The 24561-nt window shown below is 39.1% G+C and overlaps 1 protein-coding gene across 2 annotated transcripts in view; it reads left to right on the forward strand.

The window, feature by feature from the left end:
* The window catches only part of mfsd8l1 (major facilitator superfamily domain containing 8-like 1), a 304788-nt gene extending 280611 nt beyond the window's left edge, over positions 1-24177 (forward strand). Inside the window, exon 22 of one of the 2 annotated variants that reach the window (XR_015067941.1) lies at positions 23801-24177. The gene's annotated coding sequence lies outside the window, so the exon portion shown is untranslated. Of the gene's footprint in view, positions 1-7390; positions 7489-23800 lie in introns of those variants that run through there. The other variant, XR_015067944.1, reaches the window with a different exon arrangement.
* The last annotated feature ends 384 nt before the right edge of the window (positions 24178-24561 follow it).

Consider the following 24561-nt stretch of genomic DNA (forward strand, 5'->3'; position numbering starts at 1 on the left):
CAATTTTGCTTGATGGTAGAGTGACTGTCCAACATCTGTCCAGGCCAAGGCTTTTGGGATTGCGAAAGGTAACGGGATACGCCCAGTGAGGATTTGGTCAGCCTCCCGTCCTCCGCCAAGAAAGTATTGGTACCAGTCATTTCATCTCATTTGCATTCATTTTCTCACATAAGCATGTTTGAATTTGTAAGCAGACATGTATGCAAATGAGCTTGCTGAAGGAGAATAAACACGCACACATTTATATGGGTACGATTCACCGCCGTCGTGCTTTTGATGTGCATATGTTAGTCTGTGAACGTCTGCCGCTTGCTCACACTAAACGCAGACCGAATCAGCATCAATCGTGTCTCCTTTACTCCAGTGGCATTACCATATTATATTTTATTTATCAAGTAGGCTGCCGTGCATGCTCACCCTACCACCTGTTAGTAAAACTCTCCATGACATTTGAAGCAAATCAGAGGCCCCTACTCATAACTGAGCAATGTATCGCATCTTCAGAGTTTATGCAAAAGATGTTTACCATCCCTTTTTCAACAGCATATGAGACCCTTGGTTAAATAAACGAGGGTTACATTAACTATGAAAAAAACTCCCTCCTATTTCTGAACAAGGAATGTGTCAGCAAAAACCTTCTTCCTTGAGCCAGCTTATTAACATCCCACCAGGGAGGCTGAGGTAAGCAAAGAGCCACTGGAGGTCTCCGTGGTTATACCCTGGGTGAGAATCGAATCGATGACATGCTGTCTCTCTGGAGGGTGACGAGTTATTAATGAGCTTCCATGGCCAATGAGAGAGTTAATTATCAGCATTCTGGCAGGAGTGCAGAAAAAATAAGTGAGGGGATGTTAGAGAGTCTAAGAGAGCCTGCTGGTTTGTAACTGCTGAGATAAGCAAAGACAAAAAAATGTAATTGCCACACAATCAATATTTTCACACAACTAAGCTACTACGTAGTGTAGGAAAACGTCAACAGCCAAACTGTCATCAATTATGTCTACAAATCATGTAGACATTGCTGTGTGAGATTTATATTGCAAATGTTTGATACAAGTATGAATAATTTGTTGGCATACATCCCACCAACAGCTATTCCAACGCCGTAATTAGCACTGTTCTTTTTAAATCAGGATTAATGATCCGGCTGTTAGAGCTTGAAACCAAGATTTCAGCTTTTTTTTTTTTTTTTACTGAATCCATCTATTAACAAACCGGAAATTGAATCTACTGAGAAGCTGAAAGTCTTCAGATGAGAAGATTTCTAACAGTCATTTAAAATATAATGTGACCATGCCATCATTTGCCGCTGTCTATCATCTCTGCATGCATGTACATTTTCAGTTATTTCATAACTGTCAGTTATCATTTTGCTTCAGGCTCTCCATAATTGTCTCACTGCTGATGAATTCGCCTCATAATTGAAACTCCACAGTGGGAAGCCATTGGAGTTATTTAGAGGGGGGGGGGGGGGGGTTGGGGGAATATAATTCCAAGATTTAAACCTGTTTGACTGATTGAAAAGAGTGTTTTGCAAGTATGCTTGTTATGTTGTAGTGACATTATAGATGGAAGAGAAATCTTTGCATATGCCACGATTTTGGTATCAACATTGATTATTCACAGGGAAAAGAAAATATGGAAAATAAGCAAATAGCTCCCATTGAGCAATGAGACGACTCCAGACAATTAAATGTTTGAGTCAGCCTACCATTTAACAAATTTTGCTTATTCCTGGTAACAACAACAAAACTGATGTGATTGGAAATAAAGACAATGTGACAATTGTCACAATGATTTCAGAGCAATTATCTGCAGAGAACCTATTTTGTTCCCATTGGTTATCAAAAAATAATATAATAGCAAGTTTTAATAACTGAGTTAGTGGAAATTGGCTTCACTTTTTTATAAAATTAGTTAAAACCTCTTTAACTTCAGGCAATTTGAAACACTCTGGTATTAAAGCAATCACCAATTCACAGTATTTCCCCTCCAGAGCACAGATAGTTTAGCTTTCAGGGTGCATTCAAACGTTAGCCAATTATAGCGGTGACGAGGGTGTGAGGATTACTGCAAACACCGCAAGTGGTTACTGATGCCAAAACAATAGAATGGCTCAACCCCAACATAAAGCACATCGCTCTAAACATAGTAGTATGATAATGCATAAGCCAATTGATAGCAGGCCAAGCCTCTCTACTCATTATTTAACATAAAAGCACGAGCCATTTGGAGAGAATACGCTTGCGGGTGTTTTAGGAAGAACCTGGATGTACACAAATGGTCTGGATGTGCCTAAAAAATAAAAGCTCACATACCACAGTGATACTTGAATGTATTAAATGTAGTAAAACCTTACCCAATTTGCTAGATAGATGCAAGAGGTCCTCTGACATGTGAAGTGTTGTTGAGAAACTATTCATGGCACTTCAGTCTTATAAAAGATTACATACAACCTTGAGAGTTCCATTTCTGTTTTTTATACAGGTCGCATATTTGGAATGCTTTTTAATCGTGTGCCCAGCTTTTCATATTTGGCTGTACGTATGCTTAGTTTAATAAATTCACATCAGGAGGCTACATAAAATACAGCTATAACTCATTTGGATACTTCCCGAGAAACACCTGCACAATAAGATGAGCTGCAATGCCAGAATTAGTTCTTGGAATTTTTTATAGGAACTAAAAACAACTGCATAATTCGTAATTATGTTCTGTCACAAGTTGTGAATATACATAGGTTAACTTTACTTTGACTAGGCACTGTGAAGACGAAATATAATTTCTAAATATACAATAATATACAGCAATTGTCACTGGAATTGAGAAAAATAAATAATGAACCAAGTTGAAACCCCTGCTTAGTCCAACATCCATGCTGTATTGTGAAAAGTTCAATTTGGCTGTATTGAATATTGAAAAGCCCACACAGTGCACTCTCTGCCAAGTCATATGTATTTTATTTGTCTTCGTATTGAGGGTGCTGTAGGTAGCATTGTGGTTATGCTAAATTCTATCTTGCATGGTTCTGTTCCGCTCATGAATTGGACCAAGAGCCCTTAGTAATTAGTTCAGCATAATGACTTCATGATGCACCATGTCTACCTCTATCATATGGCCTTTCACTACACACATTCTGTTAAAAAAGGAAATTCTATGCAGAGAAAGGAGACGTGTGAATGTGAAATTATATAAATCACTACAAATGAGGGTAGTTAAAATGTCTGCAGTTGGACAAAAATATTTTCCAACCACTCAACTGTGGGCAATAATATTTTAAGGAAAATGCGAATGGAAAAATGAAGCAAATGTATATTATATTATATTATATTATATTATATTATATTATATGTTAATGGCTGATAAGTGCACCATTCTTTGCTTAACTGGTAATGGTACTGTCTTTTTTCATTGAGTGATACTAATTCGTGTTGAGTGTTTATTAAATCACTCATTTCCAACATCATAGTTTTGTGGCAGCACTCTTCCCCACCTTCCTCTTTCCTGATCCAGCCAGTGACTTGCTTGCCAGTGACTGCTGCTGTTTAGGCAATTTGTTGCTCTGAGAAGGAAGCTCGTTATTGGGTTGACATTTGTATGTGCCCTTCTATGGGGTGAAAGTTCAGGGCCACCACCTCTCAGTGCATTTTTGTTTAACCACCTCAGTCAGGTAAATGTATGGGATGGGGAAAGCTGATAGGGCTATTTGACATGACAGAGTAACAAATAAAAGTCTGAGTGTGACCTCTGAAACATGAGGGTCAGAAACACTTTATGCTTTCTCTGTGTGTGTGTGATGTTGCAAGAGTGTGCATTGATGGCAACACTTCGTGTATACCCTCCCCACAAATGGGTTTTAACGCCAGAATGAGAATGGCCAAGGCCACCCCAAGACTATCTTGAGTATTTTTTTTTTTTTTTACCTTGAAATGTGTTTCTTGAGGTTCTTCCAGTCAGTCTGTAATAGGTTCCCCGTTTAGAGACTCGGACAAGATGTAATCTGAGGCCATGAGGGATCTAGTGAAACAGGCTGGGGCAATTTGAAAACAGAGTAAAAAGCACACTTACTCAAAGCATCCCAAAAGTAAAAACAAGTACCATTTAAACAATTTAAGCATTGTTCCAGGTTGATAAATGGACTGGGCATGTCTCGCAAGCTACAACCTAATGGGCAGCAAGGTAAAGGAAAAGCATGTCAATTAATGTGGCAGATCTTGTCTCTGAGTTATGTCGAGCAATTTGTTTCTGTCGTGTGGCTAAAGAAGGTACCATACAAGATTGATCCATGCACCAACCTTTCAAGTGTTGTATATATCAGCTTTGGGTTGTTATTTTGTAGCATAATCCTTCTAATTGAAACTGCCCTATGGTTCCTACTTTATTGTCAATATTATTACTATGTGGGGGGGGGAGTAAAAGTAGACTTTTGCACGGTTTAGGAAAAGTGAATACTAGTTTAAGCACAAAAATAAACTTTACCTTAAAATCAGAATGCAAAAAAATCAGTCACAGTACCTTCAGGTATAAATATATTGCGAGGCCAGGAAATATACACTATGAAACTGTTTTGTTTTGTTTTTTCAAGTGGGCTCTATGGGACAACGGCAATGCCATACGAGCTCTGCTTTAGCCTTCATCCTATTACCAGCCGTTTCACGTTTCCTCCGCAACTCGATTAAGCTTACCTGTGACACCAATTACCTGCACAGGGAGGGCAATGTGTCAAAATATTGATTCCATTAATGCCGCACTCAAAATAATGGCACTTTGAGTTATGACCTTTTACGTAGATGAGTGAGTAGCAAGAGTGCTGGCAAGTGATGGAGAGATGCCATTTTGGATGTTTGAAGACAATGGCTACATGTGGAATCTGGCTTTGTATCGATCGAAACAAAGGGAAGCCCTCAGTGTCTAAATCAGTGGTGTCATCCATCTCATTGTATTGACTGGTCTTCATTTACAGCTGGCCTTTTAACTGGAAGACAACACTTGTAATCCTGGCTTTAGGATAATGGCTGACGTATTGAAAACAAAGTGAATTATAAAGGGTAGAACAACAACAATGGATGGGACATGAGTGTTCAGTACAAATGTCATGGTGGTATATATGCACAATCATTTTAAGGTGTCATTGTTTTGTTGTCATTTAAAATATATAGTTTTACTTTTTTTTTTATATGTTTTAAAATTTCCCAATCTTGTTTTGTTGCAGTCACCTGAATTTAAATTACAAGATAACTAAAAAGTGTTTCAAATGACGGGACATTAGAATGGTTATGTTAGTCTACTGCTTATTTCTATGATATAAGGCTCTATTCAATGACAACCTACTCGTCTTATCATTTCAAACTTGGGCTTGGTTTGCTGGGAAATGCAAAGTAAAAGGTGTGTCCTTATCTTGAAGGCATCTGCTAACTAGCCATGTGTGGTGACACAGTCTATTCAAATAAAACTGGTACAGATTTAAACAATTAACAGCAGTGGAGCAAAACGCAGGGGTGGAGAAGGCAGCGAAATGTTAAAATTGCTACATCATGCTAGAATAGTTTTAAGGCGCCAATGCTTAAATTTGTTTGCAAGTCTGTGCAGAAGAAAAACACTGATGGAAGGACAATAAAATGTGCAGCATGAAAACAAAGTGGCATAGGTGTCAGTCGGATAAGAGGCCAGTGAAGACTAAGAAGCTCGGTTTCAGACTAATGATAATGGAATTTCAAAAAACAACACTCATTTGGACTACACACAATTACTTGCAATTTGTCTGGCTCTCAAACACTTAAGAATAAAAATGTGTTGTGTGGGAAAATTCATGTCTTCTCAATACTGGTGGGGGCTATTTTTAACAGAGAAATTAAAAGGCAATAAATTAATAGTCCGGCTATCAAACAGTTGGCCATTAAATTAATATTCATTCCAAATCAAACTGCAGTATCAAGCTGTGCATGCATTTTTAGTCAGTACATGTTGTGTGGGCACTTTCACTATCAATGAAAAGAGTATTGACTTTGTTGAACACGTTCTTACCATTAATATGACACTGGTCTTGGTGATGTCGGACTCTTCCACAGAAGGCTCTGGTCTATGGGTCAGATTCAAAGACTCATCAGCGGCAATGACTTTTCTTTCCCTTCACTCCTTCTCCTCATTGCTTGACAGCCTAACACAAAATAGAGCTGAGGTCACATTGATATACTCCAGCATGTTTACATTGAAGGAGAAAACAGCATTTGTTGTGAAAGTTGAAAATACTTTTCTGCTATCAGTCCTGGAACTTTGCAGACACCCCTTATACCTGGTTGCCATTACATACAAACACTGAAGTTTGAAAATATGGAATGATTCACTTTAAATCAGAATGCTATTTCCTCGAGTCACTGTGGTCAAATCTTATCTCAAATAGTCTGCCAATGTTTATCCCTGCTTTGGAAATAGTTCATGGCTATGACTGAAAGCACATGTCTTTTATAAGGAAGTGAACACATACAAGTGAGCCCAGAATGTCAAGCCATGTGCCAAACTGGTTAGCCACTGATCAGTGCTGTTCTGCCGACTGTTAGAAGCAAACCGAAGACAGCACTACGAGGCATTCTTTTAACATTTGTGGCAGAGCCTGATATTAATCATTTGTGGCATTTTATGGAGAAAAACATAGGCATATAAAACAGTGTGACGCCTGCGATTTCAAAGCATGCAGGGTTTGAAAGTAAAATGTGATACTTTACAATTCGATCCGCATATAGCCCACACTGCAAAAAACAATGACTGAGTAAATTCATGAATAAATACAAATATTAATTTCTATGATAGATGTATGATACGAGGGCGCCTCACAGTTAGGAGGGTGCGGGTTGGATTCCACCTTGGCCCTCCTTGTGTGGAGTTTGCATGTTCTCCCCGTGTCCGCTTGAGATTTCTCCGGGCACTCCGGTTTCCTCCCACATCCCAAAAACATGCTTGATAGGCCGATTGAGCACTCCTAATTGTCCCTAGGTGTGAATGCGAGTGCGGATGGCTGTTCGTCTCTGTGTGCCCTGCGATTGGCTGGCAACCAGTTCAGGGTGTCCCCCGCCTACTGCCCGATGATGGCTGGGATAGGTTCCAGCATGCCCGCGACCCCCGTGGGGACAAAGCAGTTCAGAAAATGGATGGATGTATGATAGGATACTATGATTAGATTTAGTTGGTTAACAGGTTGGTTTAGCAGGCACACTAGCGACCTAACTACATAATTGCATAATAAGAGAAAATATTATATATGTCTGTTGAAAAGGGGATTGCAAAGTTTCAATCCAATTGATTATACTTTGGATTTTGAAATGTTGAACTTCTATAAATCTTGCTGTTCTACTGCCTCATGGTGACCGCTTATGCTGTTTCTCTGCTATTTTAGGGTCCCATCTGATTTCCCACACATCAAGACAAACACTGAAACACTTTGGAGTCTCACAGTGTTCTTCAAAATAAGCATAATCACAATCATTTCTGCAGCTGGCGTCACCTTCAAAAGTGGTCAAACATGGAAAAAATAGCCCTGAGGTGACTGCTAATAAAATATCAAAAGAGTCAATTGTCTGCTTGGCATGAAAATAAAAGACAGGCCAAGTGATAGATTAAAATGGTCTCTTTTCATAAACATGGATTTGCGAAATTCATGAAATTATAATCAAGACTTTGGCTGAAAATGATCCTTGGCTAGAAAGTAGAAACGAAAAGTCTGTCTGTGGCTTTGTACCACAGAAGCTTCCGTCCCCATCGATTGCTGATTCCACCACTGAGCAGCCAAGTGTGTCTTTTCCACCAAGTGACAGACTCATGGACGAGCACAAGCAGCCTCTCCACACTGCAGAAGGTGACGGATGGACAACCATGCCACGGCGGGAGGGCAGCTCATGTTTAATTCCGATTGCAACCTTTTCCCCAACCAATCATCCAGCAGCTCAAGCCTGGGTCCCTCTAACTCCCTGAGGTGCTCGAGGTGACGGTGTTTCTAAGAAGCAGCCCTTTACTGTCCATCACCTTCAACATTTTCCTCAGTGGAACATTCAATTTATTTTATAACACCACTCAACTTGATAGCACTGACCTCGCACATCTTTGGGAGAGTAATAAGATAGCTATGCTGATGTCAGTCTCACACCAACTGTAGGGATCTTCTGAAAGTGATTTAAAAAAAAAAAATCATGGAAAGGGGATTACTTTGGTCATTTTTAAATTTCAAAGACAGCTCTGGCCTTCCTTACAAGGGGCACACTATGTCTGAAGGAGTGATCACACTGATGGGCATGTGTGATTGCTTTGTCATGGGTGGGTTTCATCCTCACATCTTAAAACAACAACTTACTGCAGACTCAGTCTGGCATCAGGGACTGAACCGCCCTTATCAGTGGATTTAGTTCCTCGTACTCCCGAAACACCCCACACAGAAAGTGCACATATTTTGTCAACAAAGCTCGCTATGTTCTTGTTGTTGTTTTTCCAATTGAAAGTTTCCAGCTGTGTTAATGGCATGCATGTGGCATGCTTTTGGTAAAATACCCCAAGGATCAACGATTACAGGATACTTTAGACAGCCCATTTCTTATCGTGCTGAAACCAGCCAAGTGTGTGTTGTGTTATGCGAGTTAGTCACCATCCTGCCTATATACTGCTGGCCAATAAGTCCTGCTTTCGTTAATGTGTTGACCAGGGTAAGAGCCTGAGCTGTGCAACTAGAGAAGCCTTGCAGACCATCTCTTATCTGTCCAGCAAGTTTAACAGCGGACTATTCTACTTTTGGGAACCAGAGTGCTGAAAAAAGCAAGTGCCTGCAAATACATTAAAAGTATTTTAATTTATGAGGGCAAATGTTCATTTTTATTCTACACAATGACACACTACAAACTTTGCTAAATGGTCTGAATACAACACCAAACACAAACTGCTAGACTAAGAATGTTTTTCCATTTCTGATTTCTTTCGACCGGTGTCTGAAATGGATTTTGTCCTACCTTAAAAGTTCAGCTCTACCTGTAAGGGAATCCTACCATTTATCTTGTATCACTGTTAACTAATTGAGACTTAAATCATCACGTTACCTTGACACTGGTGTCAAATGCGGGGTCGGAAAAGAAAGAAGAATTAATCGAGGTTTCAATAATCGGTGAATCCTAAGTATATTCAAACGCATGCAGGCACGACTTTGTGATGATGTTTCACCTTTGTCCATTAATCCCTGACGCCAGCAGCCACATTTCCTTCTGTGCTACCGATTGACTTCAACATGAATAATACCGTCAGGTGATTGCTATAAACAGAATTGATTGGTTGAATTGATAGGCCTGTGTGGCCTTGGTGTCAAGGTGTTTTCGTGTGTTTGGGAGGCGATGCCAATGCTTTTTGCAATAACATCTGGTTGCTAGCATCTTGCCAATGCACTACAGCACGACTTAATTCCAGGGGGGTAATGTGGAAGGATGTTTGGACTCTGTAAATGGTAATGAAAATAAAATTGAATGAATTGGGGGAGAAACTGGGAACAGGAAAAGAAACTGTGATTGAAATGTGTTGTTGCATAAAGAGTTTTGTGATTGCTGTTCTCCTATTGCTTGAGGAGTCTCTTGGTGTGATAGTGCCTGAATGCATGTTTGTCTGTGTGCCCTGTGATTGGCTCGTGACCAGACCCTAAGACTGATAAAGTTTTTCAAAACACAAAGTCACCTCACAAATTTCATTCTTTTTTTATTACAGTATTATTTTGGATGGAATGCTTCCATGTTCTTCTGAAAAGGCTCAGATTAGAGTAACTGACTGTTTGAAGGGATAATGTTAAAATGACAAGGTAAGTTAGTCCTTTGGATCTCACTGATTCTGCTTTGCTATATCAAACTTGGCAGCACTTGCTCACTGCTCTGGAAACCTGAAGAGAATGCCATTTTTCACTTATAGTACGTGTGAAATCTGCACTCAGGAGCCATCACAATGACCTTCTTTTATCAATATGGCTATGAGATTTAAGTCTCCACGTGCACACATTCATTCACACACATGCACTCCAAGTCACTGATGCAGCATTTTATCTTGATTGTGTGCAGCATGCAGCAGCCCACATGATAAGACAATTTAATGCTCTTTCCAGAGAATTCCTCTCTGTAGATTGAAAGTTGGAACTGGATGACTTAGCAGAGGCTCACAACTTTCCACTCTAGCCCCCTCCTAAAAATCAAATAAATACAGTCAATAAAACTTGGTCTGTCTCAGCTTAGATAAAAGGGCCAAATGGAGACTCAACTACCAAATAAGGACTTATTGGTAAAACTTAAAAGGTAAAACATTGCATTCATTATTCGTGACTGATAATCACTAACAAATGGGATGTACAATTGAGATGCACTCCCTGCAATTATTTATTTATTTATTCTTGCTTGAGACAGAAAACATTTGGCATCACTGTAACCAAACTTTGGCGTTTCCCTTGTGTCATTCTTTTCGAGACTTTCACCACAGACGCTCAGTGGTGGTTTATGGTATGTGCGATATTTGCGGTGGCATAGGGCGGCCTTCCAAAAAATTTAACAAGAATCTTGCCTTTTCCCAGCCACTTCATCCAGCTCTTCCAGGGTGGATCTGACTGCATGACGTTGTTGCCAATATATTGCTTTGTGGACGTTTACTGAACTGCTGCAAGGGAGGTGATTTAAGCACTTATGGTAATTTTATTCAGCACCTTTTTGACTTCTCCTGGGCTACACACCCTTATCATTATATTAGTTCAGTTCTTTCTTTAAATCATAATGGTGATAGCATCTGGAGGCCAAAGCTGTTGCTGCCGGGAGCTGCATAATCAGAGCACAGGGTTGCAGGATGGGTGCATTTAGGGCTTGTGGAACAGGAGGGAAAATCCATTATTTAGTGGCAAAAGATGACTCTTGACCTTTGATTAAATTTTCTGCGACAATTGAGGGTAAAAAAAAGTAAATAATTGCATAATTTAGTTATGGCACACGTTCAACAAAACTTGTTTACAGTCGTTTATGCAATTCTCTGTGAATTGTGATTATTCTGATATGATCAAAAACTCTAAGAAACAATAAGGCCAATTTAGATTGTGGTCATCTAAAACTAAGGGGGTCTCTTTTTTTTTAACTATTGTTGAGCCCTGCTTGGTGTAGTGCCACCACTGTAAAAACTACAACTGCAGAAATTAAGAAGGAAAATAAATGAATAAACAATCCATTAAGATACATTTTTCTGAGTGACTTCTTCCAGTGTTTTGCCAAATTTCTCATTAATTCACACTTCAAGGGTGGTGAATGAATGCACCAACAAAGCAATAATTGATGTATTTCACTTGTCATACGCTCCAGAGAAAATCTTTGAACACTGTGAACTTCTTCATGAGTAAAACGGTTCTGAAGTTCAAATAATTTGTTTTTGTTGTTGTGCTCATGCTTTGTTTTCTCTATTTTCCTGAAGAAAATGAAGTCTTAATTAAAATAATTTGCATTAAAATGGAATGCTGTTTCAAATGCATGAAAACTAACACTTCAAAGACATTTCTTTCAAGATTTGGCGGGCAGCTCTTTACATGTCTGATAATGACAGCTGAGCATAACATGTAATAGAAACAAACGCAAGTAGATAACTGATTGTTAATTAAAATGGTTATCGAGTTGGCCAATATTGGGATTTTGTTTGGTGTCGTATTTGAACTAAACATTGCCGCAAGGCCTTCAAATCCTAATTTTAACAAAAAAACATTAAATTCATGTTTAATTATTTTTCTGGGGATTAGCAATAACGGGCCTTATAGTGCTTACTGCCTTTTTTTTTTTATAATTCCCTCTTGATTGATAGTTGAGTCACAATGAGTCAATGCTTGGTTTCCTCCAATTTCGTGATTATCACTGCTGATGTGTTTGGAGCCATGAGAACTGTGTGATTGATGGTCAGGAAATGAACACACATGCTGAATGCAACTGGCCAGTTGATGTTCCAAGACGATTAAAGTGATGTATATTTGCGTTTGATTAATTGCTTGCTTTTCATTCAGTCAATTGTGTGTCTATTCTATGCAATAATAGAAGTAGTATGCATAAAGCACAAATATGTCTAGATGGAACACATACTTTTAAGTGTAAGTGAGGTGATTAAGTCAATTTCGGCATAGGCGAGATTATATTTCAACACCTTTCGTCCAACATCAAACAAGCTCCAACATAGCTATTGCAAAAGAAAAAACATTCAATTGGACGAGAGGGACAGCATTGTTTGAACTTGGATTCTGGACTGAATTCATGAGAACGCAGGTGTCAGAAAAGCAAGCTTGTAAACAGCCAGATGCCCCCCAGAGAGATTTTTCATAAATGCATCCGTGCCAGCAGTTTGATCAGCACTGCCTGGACTGCATCAACTCAAAAAGAAGAGGAAAGGACTTGCAGAACGCATTCCTTGTTGGGAAGGATGTTTGTGGTCTTCACCCAAATGGCTACAGCAGGCGACACTGCCGGTTTGATCGGATCTGAATGTTGATGCGTGAAGTAACCCCATCTGGTGTCTCAAGTTACTTTTTGGTTGTGTTAAAGTACAAAAAGGACTTGCCTCGGCTTTGGGAAAGATTATCGTTCTTAAGCATAACTTCTCCATAGTTTAAATCAGGTTGGTCGCCATGGTTACAATAATGACCACGTGGTTACGGTTAGGAGACTTTTGAGGATGCGGTTTTTAAGACACGGTCTTCACTCACTCACAGTTGGAAATGTGAAACTTGTGGTTGGGAACACGAAACGAACAGTGGTCTTGCTACTTTATATGGGAGTCATCTGCTTTCCGCCTTTGGTTTGGTCATAAAAATAATGAACATGACAGCGTAGGTGACATAAATCAAGCCTTACCTGGTGATTGGCAAATTCACTTTTGTCTATTCCTTTTTTCTTTGTTTTCTCTTTTGTGAAAAGCAATAAAAATCTGGCTCATTTTCTTGACCACCTTTTTATATTTTATAAGATACACAGACTTTACTGTCTTCTTTCCTTTCAGAGCTTTTTCATATTCTCCCAGTGGTCCTAATGTTAGACAGACCTGTAGACCTCTAGTCCGCTTGCAAGCAAGGAGTCAGCATTAAATAAGAAGGTTTCTTGGATACACATGGCGTGTGGATACATTTGTTGTGAGACAGGTTCACAAAGGATGTGGCTTCAATTCTATTATTCAAGGAAAAATTTGAGTTCACAGTTCAGGGGCAATGAATAATTAAAAACGTGCTTGTTTCCATTTTATTGTGTGTCTTTGTTGCTTTTTCCCCCCCCTCCATCATTGTCGGACTGTTTTGCTTAAGGCCTGTGTTCCTTCAAACGAGCAAGTTGCTCAACAGGCCATGGACGCTAACTGTCATTTATGTTGTATTACACGCACACAATAGAATGTAGAAAAATTAAATGCATACCAGGTGCAACCTCACTGTCTGTCGTAATATCAATATTGACACAGATTCAGTTTAGTAGACTGTTAGACTGAGCTTTTTGGGGGAGAGGGGGGGCTTGCTCAAGAGCACCTCAATTATAGTCAGAAGGGTACAATAGCATATTTCGAACAATCAGCTGTTATGTAGTTTTATCCTCAATTGGATTCAAACCACTATCCAGTTCCAAAGCCAACGTGCTTACAGATGAGCTGCTGCTGTCCCCAAATATGAAAGCCAGAAAGAAGCACTCAGCACATGTCAGAAATGTCTTATTTCTGTGACCGACTGTGGATTTTTGTGTGCTACATTTGCAAAGTGGCCAAACCAATGTCTTTGAAGTCACCACAACCAAAATATTGCCTCTTGTTTGCACTTATGAAAGATACTTGCAAAACAAGCACACTACGACTGAATATGGTCCTGAACGGCTTTCCATGTGATAAGTTTGACATCTTCAATGCATAGTGTCAACCAAGATATATTTTTTCTTTTATCAAAGCAGAGGATATCCTTCAGGCATCAAATCTACAACATTTACAGCACAGATGTCAAATTCAAGGGCGTTCTCTCGCTCTCGCTCGATTTTCAAATCGGCTCTTTGACAAAACTGTTTAATAAGATAATCGAGAGGCCTTTAAGATTAATTTAAATGGTTTTGACTACTGAAGTTGATGCAATGATAAATGCACACAATACACATCTGTAAGTTCTTGTAGAAAAAATACCTCAGAACTCCAAGATGAATTAGACTCAAGAATGTGTTTGGTCACGAGAAGAAAAACACACCACCCTCCACCTGCTCAGAGTTAAAACCTGAATCTAAAATATAAATCTTTCACCATGAGACAATGCTGTAACCAAAAACCCAAGTTAACGTTTTCAGACACACCACTTGTTACATTCTACACATGCAATTAGTTGTTTAAAGGGAAATGTGAAAGCATTAGGTATAATGATCACATTTGTTAACCTCCCTGCACTTTGTCCAGGCCTGGCAATGTGCTCCAACCTGAAATATGATTAAACGTTGCTCCCTTGCGACCAAAAGTTTTCAGTCCTGGTGCACTGGAAGAGTGATGGACTGCAAAGAAATACTTCTCCAGAGAGCAGCAGTCTCATTCAGACTTATCATCACTTTGTTAGCCACTTCATGAAGAGATTGGAGTGGTAAAGCAAGAGATTACTGTTGTTGGCTGTTATGTGTCGCCCATGAAGAACCTTTCAAATAAATGAACAGCACATTCTTTGTTCCTGCTTTTTGTAATTTAGCCACAAATTCCTCAAGCTAACTCTTGGACAAGGGTCACCAGCATGACCGCACAAGACCGCAAGCAGCCCGTGGGCTTGTTCTAAAAATAGCTCACCAGTGATCGTACGTTGTGATTGTGTGTTGGAAAACCGATACTTTGAAAATAAACTATTATTTAGCCTACCTAGTTTCCTACCTTGTTAATCATTCTTAACCATTTTCGGTGAGAAATTCTTAACATGATTGTGTCTTGATATGAACATTACTGTTAATTATATATAATGAGATACAAATAAAGGTAATTTGAGCAAATTTGTCATATGCGTCAACCTAGTAGCGTTACCTTAGAGTTTCAAGGTTAATGACCCCTGGAGTTAAACATTCAAATAGTTATTTTAACTACAGCATGGGAAGGAAAAAAATACTCTAGACATTCAGCAAACATACATACTGTACAATTTGCACTTTGTTAGCTTTACCCAAAAGCAGATATGAGCTTCATGTTCTTCTCCTTCAGCGATGACCAAAAGAGAAAGAGCCAGCCATCTCGTAATCTTGTGTTGTGTCCCTCATACTTCCTCCACAAGGTTTTCATTTCCACCTGTAGAATTATAAAGGGTTCCAGCTAAATAAATACCTAATTCACATGCACCTTCCTCTTGGTAGAAGGGAGAAATGATCTGCCACACTTGATTTGTGGGCTGTTCCATTTTAGGTAATGAACAGGAACGCTTTCCAGTTGAAGGGAGAACTCCATCAAATGGTTAGTGTGCATGATTAAACTTGGAAAATAGTTAAGATCGCTCCTTTAACCTTTAAAGTCATTTTCTATTATCTGACTGTGGGCAAAGTCACAGTCTCTCTCTCTCTCTCTCTCTCTCTCTCTCCCTCTCTCTCTCTCTCTCCCTCTCTCTCTCTCACACACACACACACACACACACACACACACACACATACGCACACATATGCACACACACACATACGCACACATACGCACACAGGCCAACTTAATTGAGTGTAATTCAGGGTTCAAAAGAACCAATACAACGCTGTCGTGTAGTGAGTATCCATGTTTTTCACACCTCTCTGTTTTTATTATTTCAATTGAATGACCCTAAAGAGAATTTACAAATGTTACAACTTTTATAGGTAACAAAATATTATACCAAGGAGCAATGTACGGTTCCAAAAATTATTTTAACACAATAAATCCCCTATTTGTGGAAAGAGACATTTCCATCATTCATTCCTTTTATTAAATCAAAACTACCTTTGGCCCTAAAGCATTTATTAGAGTCCTCAATTGCCTTGTCAGCCCAAATCTGATTTGATTCCTTTTTCCCAGAGATTTTTCGCGGATGTTGTTACACAGCTGGCTGACATGCAAACTTTTACCCCCAGCGTCACGCTTCTGGTCCCAATCACAATGAAAGACTAGCTTGTGTCAAACTTTGCAAACTTTGAGGGCAGCCCAGGATAAAAAGGCCTGAGGTGTTACATTGTGGCAATAATCTGATATTGAAAGAGCTGAATGTTTTTTTTCTGTGTCTTATTAGTATACCACATGGAAAAGGTGGGTGGATAAAATCCCCTTAATGTTACACGTTGGTTAAGAATTTGAGAGGAAATCACAGACACACTGTTTTATTTTTTTCTTTTGAGCGGAGTCAATGTTAGATTGAATGCATCTTTGGGATTATAAAGACCTGAGTGCTTCTTTAGGAGGGTGAACAAAGCACAGAGCAAATAAAGATTTCATTATTAGTTATATGTAAAGCTCTTCTGGCTTTCCTAGTTCAATCTCTCCCGAGATAATATAGTCAGACTAGAAATAAAATGTATAGCAATAGCAGTATACGCACAATTAAAGGGAGGTTGTCTCATCTCCGAAAATACCATGAAATTTAACTATAAGCATCATAAAATGTTTGATTTTATTTAATGGGGCATGGAATAGAAGTCGTGACTTTCCCTATTGGACTTTTGTGGCATGCCTTTTATTATAAACACAATAGTGGCTAAATAATTTGGATTGCACATGTTAATACATTTACCAGATGCTGTGAGAAATACTCCATTTCAAAAACAATACTAACTTCAATGTTTTTTTTTTTCATTCTTTGCAGTGCCTGACACTTAAAAGCCCTGCTTAGGATAAGAATGACATGCGGTTTTGCCGCTTAATTGGAAGTTTATTTGAAGTTGAGAAATCCTGTGCTTTTTATTTGCTAATCTATACAGTGTGCATCCTGCACTGAATTTAAATGGAATGAGAGGAGGCACTTTGATTTGGTGGGCGTTAAGTTGGCGGTGGTCATTCCCACAGCAACACAAATGCCCATTTCTAACTGCTACCTTCTTTAAAAATGCCAAAAGAAAGAAAACTTTACCCACATGCACAATTTGACAACAGTTTGTGCTGGTCACAAAAACGTGTTAGTCATGCAAAAAACATTTCTTCATTTTGTCTCCATCCTTGTTTTATTCCCTAAACTTTTATCGAACACTTTGCACCACAGGTGGTCATAATAATCCCTCCGCAAGGATGATTTCGCCTAGTGAAATTAACCGTCTTGTGTGACATGTTGATTGGCCACTAGTTAAGGGTCACAGTGCAGGCATTTGAGTGCTTGCAAACTTTCAGAATAATGCACATTGGAAACAAATGAGAGGATAAAAGGGCTTCTGCCTCACGACCAGGAGGAAGCCATCGGAGATGAGGTCACCCTTGCCAAAGTGCCAAATTAAACAAAGGACAACAGCTGAGCAATGATCCGTTCAGTCCCTTTCACCCAGCCCCCAATGCGTCTGTTGCACATGAGGACACACATGGTCACACGAAGCCAGTATGCGTCATGATGGTCGGTTAACTTCCTAAAGAGTGATGACATGCTGCTTGACTGAGAGTCTTGTTAAAAAGACAATTTTCATTGCTCACTAAATTTACAAATTAGTTCCCGGTCTCCTCATCAGGCCCCAAATTAAAAAGACCGCCTTTGAACTCAAGGGTCTCAGTTTAGACATTTTAGAGAACAATAACAAAATCACTCTCAGAGTAGGCATTAAAAACCACTGACTCTTAACAAAAAAATGTAAAAGGTCTACTGACTTTTGTTCTTTTTGGACACAGAGAGAGGATTGAAATGCATAAAAGATGGAGGACTGAGTTTTGTCATGGTTTTTCTTTAAAAGTCACACGATACCACAAAAATTAGATTCCATTTGAATTTGAGGCTTCTATCCATGTAAAACACTGCAGAATAAAATACTGCTGTTCTACACCTGACCATTACAAAAAACCAACATATTTCCTTTACAGATGTGATTCCAAAGAAAACCCACATATTGAAGCGTTTAAACTGCACAGTTACACTTGCAGAAGTACACTATGAAGCCTAAAATGTTTGGTTGCATTTCTTAGTCATTTATTTGGTAGGTTGTGTGTAAAAAAAAAATTGCAAGAAATGGCAAACATTTTTTTGCGCATTATTTTTAAGTGGGAAAACTGGAAATTTCCCCAATTGAGGTGAGTGGAATAGCATCCATGCACTCGGGTATTCCACTAACCAGTCTAATCTTACACAAGCAAAGAAACCCAATGCTTTGACCTCTCTCTCAATATATTTCACACACAGTCAACATGAATCAAACTGCTTAAAGATTACTACAACCTAGAAAGCTCAGCATGAAGTAGGCTACTATGTTGGTTTAATCAAGTAAAAGCCTGAACCTGGGCTCTTGCCATTACTCCTGGTTTGTCCGTGCCTCCACCCAACTAACAATACACATTAAAATGGCAATGAATCAGGGGTCTGTAAAACAGGAATAACCCTTTGAACCTTCAGTGGTAAATAGAATAAGAAGAATTGTGGAATCAGCAAGAGGTAAAGAAATGTCAGCGGGGGTAGTTTGAAAACTGAAACACTGTTCATCATGGCTATCACCAAGAGTGACGAGGGTGAGTTACAAAAGCAAAAAGGACCAGTTCCCCGGGCTGCTTATGAGAAATGTGTACCAAGGACTCCCCTCTGTGAGTCCTTTGCCCTGACCAATCGCTATGCGGGTGTCTGACTCCTCCAAGGCTGCATTATTAAATTAAAGGCCAAGATTTATACCCCAATGCCATGAAACGTCTTTAGTCAGATTTCAAATCGTTTATCCCATCAAAGGGTCAATGATGGTGAGGTTTGATTGATAGAGCCAGACTAGCGGGGTTGTATATAGTTACATTCTGTAGCCTTGCAGAGCACTGCTCCCACATCTTGAATTCCGCACTGCACAGCCTTATAAAGTCTAGACCTATCTACACTGCGGCACAGGTAAACGGGTCCCCTGACAACAATGAACACTGATAACGTAAGAGATGGAAGCATGGACCAGATTGCAGACTGTAAATGTTGTTTTGTAGAAGGCAGGACTGCAAATTGGTTATGGGGCCACCTCTTTCATCTGTGCCCAGACTACTGCTACTGCCGCACGAATATGAATGAAGTATAAGAACTAGACCTTGGGACCATGACTTTAACTTTGCTATTAATTTAGAGGCATGTAATATGTTATTTTTATAACTTATTCACCATTTATGTTGGACATTATAATCAGAAAGTGGGATTGCACATTGTGCATAGTACAACAAGGCTTTCCAAAAGCCTATGAAAAATTTGGGGAGATCAAATTTGAACCCACAGTGGGGTTAACAAATTCCGGTTATGTTTTGGTATAGGAAGACTGTTGCAATGGGGTTGCTCTCAAATGACGTCACGTTCGCTCATAAATATTCAGCGGATGCGAGCAGTGATATCTCAATTACAATTTCATAAATACTTTAAGCCAGCTGTTGCTGATGCATAAATTATAATGGGTTGATTACGAATATAATATTTATCTTTTTTTCGGAGGGTACCTTAGTATTCTATAGTTGTTCTCTTTTGCGGATTCCTTTTTAAATTCACAATGGAAACAGTAGCTTTTGTTTAAGTATCGATTTTGGAGTATCTGTTCTTATTACAATTAGAAAAATCTTATGGGGCAAAAATCATTATGGATTAATGGCATTTTGTGTTTTTGTTTTCTTAGTTCCTATCAGATGTGGTGATGAAACTCATCAAAGAACCGTTGCAACATGCGCATGCCAAAGAAATTACAGTTCTGCCTCTGGCCCCATTCATTGCCTTTTTTCTAAAATGTTGAGAACTCGATGGCTCATTATTTTCAGAAAAAGAGGAACTAAAATCCTCCGTGAGAGTTGCAGGCGCAATTAGAAGATCGAAATGGGAGCTGTCTGAATTCAAAACACATGATTTCAAGGAATTTAACTTAATGCCGCGAAGAAACACCAAAGGATCAGAGTTGTACTTGGCGGCTTGGCCTAAGCCATGATGACGAGCCGTAAAGTGCGCATTGAGTTATAGCGGGCCTCTCCGATGCACTCAGTGGCCCCTGCACCTGGATTCCATGTTGTGACAGAACTGGTGGAAATGGGACTGTTTGTATTCTCACAAATGTATCAGAGAAGTCGATTAATCTTCATCCTCTATGGATATCCACTATCACAACAGCACCTCATCAAGAGATTAAAGCAAAGGTCTAATTTGTCCCAATCCACTGTGGAAAAAGAGAGATGGCCACTAAGGCTGCCTTGGAAGGAAATTGCAGATAATATGAATGTGGAAAACTTCCATTTGAAATACTGAGGCATTTTTTTAGGTTGACCACAGCTACCAGATGAATGTAATGGTATCATTAGAGGTGGGTTTTGATGTGACATCTGATCTATCTATGATGTTTTTGTCCACTTTTAGTGATTGAATTAGAAATATGACCTATTTTCGCTTTATTCAGCAATGAGAAGAAAGTCGAAGGGATACAGCCAATGATATTTAAGCAGTTATGAAAGTAGAAGTCTATAACACAAAAGTCATCATAGAAAAGATGCACAATTCATGTCACCTTTTTAATCACTAGACATACAATAGATCTATTGATCAATATGCGGACATCAGTTGATCGCAGTCACTGCTTTATATGAGCGTAAGAAGAGGAAACAGCTGTGGTGACGGCATTCGGCTGAGCCGACACGTGGCAACATCTAAAGTCCTCTTCCTAACACACAGGTTGATAATATCCAGGCTTTTGGTCAAAGCGCCATTGTTCAGTTTGACAATGTAAAAAGACGAATGGTGCTGATAAAGCCGTCACAAAATAGGGTCTGTAGTGTCTCCTACTTGACAGTGACCTAGATAGTTTTTCCAAGTCGCATCTCTGGACATGCCCGTGGCCACCATGTTTGCAGCTGATGCTTTGTTTTGTTACTGAGTTTTGATCGCCATCTTCAGAAAATGAGGACTTGCTGTAAGGTGTTTAGCAGAAACATTGCAGGTGGGAAGGACTAAGTATCATTTGATGTCTCAGAAATTCTAACACCTAATTATGATTCATATTAGGACTTCAAACAAGAGAATATATTTTACCTAATGTGTTTGTCCGTTTTTGTCATGTAGTACAAAGTGGTTTGGTATGCATGATCGGGCTGTAACAGTTTTGCTGTACAACAGGAGAGTTTGTGATTCTCCTTCTGTTGCTGTTTGTCTGTAGGTTTTGGAAATGCTGATTACATAGAGCTGAGCAAACTACATAACTATTATCCTTCTGATACTTTGGGGATGAGTAGCTCATGTGTCAGAGCAGAATATTGGTGTGAATCCAGACTGAGGAATGTATTTTCTCAACTTGAGTATGAGTTAAGATCTATTCTCTCAATGATGATGGGAAAACTGTTCCTGCTACAGGTTATATCCATTGCACTATAGCCTATGAAAAAACAACAAAATAAAAAACCTGCCTCATCTTAAATTTATAACATCTTGCAGCAGCCATTCACTGTTAATAGTGGTGCGGGTCTACATTTCACGCCTCGCTTCATTATTTATTTGACCAAAATTGTTTCACCTTGCAAAACATTTTAAACCAGCTCTAATTCAACAGGAAGACCCAGAAAATGATCTTGGTATAAATATATTTTGAGAGTTCAGTGTTGATGTACAACATCAACATAATTGGGAACACTAGTGAAAAGATGTTTGATTGTTTCAACACGTCACCCTCCAAAAATGTAATTGATTGTATGTAGGTTTATATTGGCATATATCTTTGAACACACAATACAATAACAAAACAAAGATGTCTACATTTTGTCTTCTGGACTGTGCAGAGACCTATTCAGTGCACAGCGTAATCATGTGACTACTGACTGCAGTGTGAATTTTCACATGGGCTTTATACAAAGCTCCCAGCCAATGGCTGAGTGAAAAGCGATAAAAGCTTTCATTCCTGCCTCCCCAATGTGTCATTCTGAGAAGAAACGTAAGATTTCACATAATGTTTACAGTCACAATTCAAAGTCAAAACATCCTCAGCCCTCAAAAGGCTGAAGTAAACTAGGACACAGATGAGAACTAAACCCATAGAATTTCTCACCACAAGAATAAATCAAACATTTCATCAAATATGCGCTAGAAAAATATATAAATTTATAGAAAAAAAATACTGTCTTTATTCTCATGTCCTTCATGGCCAAGGCATTTCTCTTACGACTGTTCAGAGAGCCAACTCCAAACATTTTCATTGTACTTTTTAATCCAGCAAGGAAATTTTTTTTCGGCTGCTGCTGTTCTTTTTGTTGTTGCATGCATTAATCACACACAGAACCAAATCACACATGAACATGGCAAGCTCAGGAGATATTTCAAAGTGAAGGGATATTTGCTCCAGAGTCTACAGTATGTTTGGACACCAGGGTCGTTTGAAGGCAGATGTAGTTCCTGGCGGCATCCTTTCAACAAACTGCCTTCTGGTAATTGGCTATTAATCTAGAACTTAGAAATGGCGTCCAAAGGGCAACTACGTTGGTCTGGAAACAATCATGGACTTAGCAGGCTGGCAGGCAACCTTGTCACTGAAACACACCGCTTCAACTGATTAGGTACTTGAAATAAAATTTGTTAAATTATAATTTTAATGACTGAATACATTCAGAAAATTTATAGAATATTATGTGGTGAGTTTTGTGTCATCGATTCTGCAGGACAACTCCACTATCCCCAAAGCTAAAGCAGGCTTAACCAGGTCTTTTGGGCTGGACCCAAGTCCTTACCCATTGTAATTTGCTGAGTCATTTCTTTGACAATACCAAAGATACCTAAGAACATAGTTGACTTTCCATACTGCCAAGACTTTTTTTTCCTCAGGTTAAACTAATGATTTGCAACCACCCCTTCCTCTTTTTCCTTTTGCCTGTTCTGACATCCTGCAGCAAGATCTTGATGACGCATCTGTGTACATTAGGATGTTTACTTATGTATCTATCCAACACTTTCCTTTTGCTTCCCACACACAAACAAAAATAAACACAGACAACATGACTTGTATATATACCCTCAAAGAGAAGCCCCGCAGGATGCTAAAAATCCCATGTCCTTTCCTCCAGTGATTCATATACTGTATAGTGTGAAGATGTATTGTGGGCTGCACTAAAACTTACCCCTCATGGACCCCCTTGATGTGCGTCAGCCTGATTAGATCACAGTCGGGGGTGGAAGTTGTCGGTGCAACTCCAAAAACAAGCACGCCCAAGCTGTGGGATTTCTGTGTCCTACTTTGATCTGAAGTCAGGAAGTTTTGCAAGACTGCCTGTGAAGGAAGCCCGGAGACAAGGCAAGAGGGATGACCTGAACCGAATCAGGTCTCGGGGGCCACATAGAAGTGTGAGCCAAAGCTGTTTTCTCACATATGGTACATAAAAAGACATTAAAAGGTAGAGGAATTCAAGAGGGGCAGTGATAAAAATCTACAAATATTCTGACTTAATAGATTCAAAGCAAGCAGTATTTATATATGTGTCTGCAAAATTCTAGCTATTATAAGTTAGGACAAAAATACTCCATGGTTAAAATCTCTGTCTATGCCACAAAACTGGACAAAATCTGTAAGATTAAGGGTTTTTTTCCGTTTATTTACAATTCCATTGTTTTTATAGTGATGGCTCAATTGTAGCATTTGTTCATCATCTGACAGGTCCTACAAAAAAATCCCCTGTGTCCTTTTTCTGTCTACAGGCGGACACTATCTTTTTCGTCAAAGGAAAAGGTGTGCTTGAGGAAAGAAGGTAAAATGCCCTTAAAGGCTGATAGTATTCTGGCACTGAGCCTACAAAATCACGAAACCGCAAGCCGTGGACCCCGAATACCATGATGTCACCGGACAAATGTGTTTTACAGCCCATGAGGCCCAAAGACTATCAGTCATATATTCAGACATGCACAGTAAGCTGATAAATAGATTGACAGCCATTTTACAAAACTACAATTTGTACAATTTTCTCGATTCCAGCAGCATTGCAGCTACAAAAACGTGCATAAATGTATGTTGTTGTAATATTACTTGTTTTTTTCTTTAATTATAATAATTATATATAAAGCTATATCATATACTGTATGTATTTTCCAACTAAAATGCTTTTGATTGATTCTCAGTCTATTATGGTGATTTACTTAATTGTTTCAAGAACAGACAGTGCACAAACAAATCTAAGCCATGAAAATTAACTGGAATGTGTCCAAAATGTATAAACAGCTTAGACCACACCAGCAGTGTGTGGGCTGTATGTCTGTCTCGTAGAACTTCTCCTCTCTATCGTCATTGTTCCATTTTTACCTGATTTAATAAGACCAACTCTGATGAGTTGTACTCCCTGAAGGGACTGTCCAAATGTTCTGTGTGTTTATCAAACCTACTTTTTACACAGGCAGAAAAAGTGACTGTCATATTCGTGTCCAAGATAAACAGAGCGAGGCTTGTTATACTTTTCTTTTTTTTC

Source organism: Syngnathus leptorhynchus, chromosome 13 (genome assembly GCF_054491065.1).
Source record: "Syngnathus leptorhynchus isolate UIUO chromosome 13, UIUO_Slep, whole genome shotgun sequence".
Classification (NCBI taxonomy): Eukaryota; Metazoa; Chordata; class Actinopteri; order Syngnathiformes; family Syngnathidae; genus Syngnathus; species Syngnathus leptorhynchus.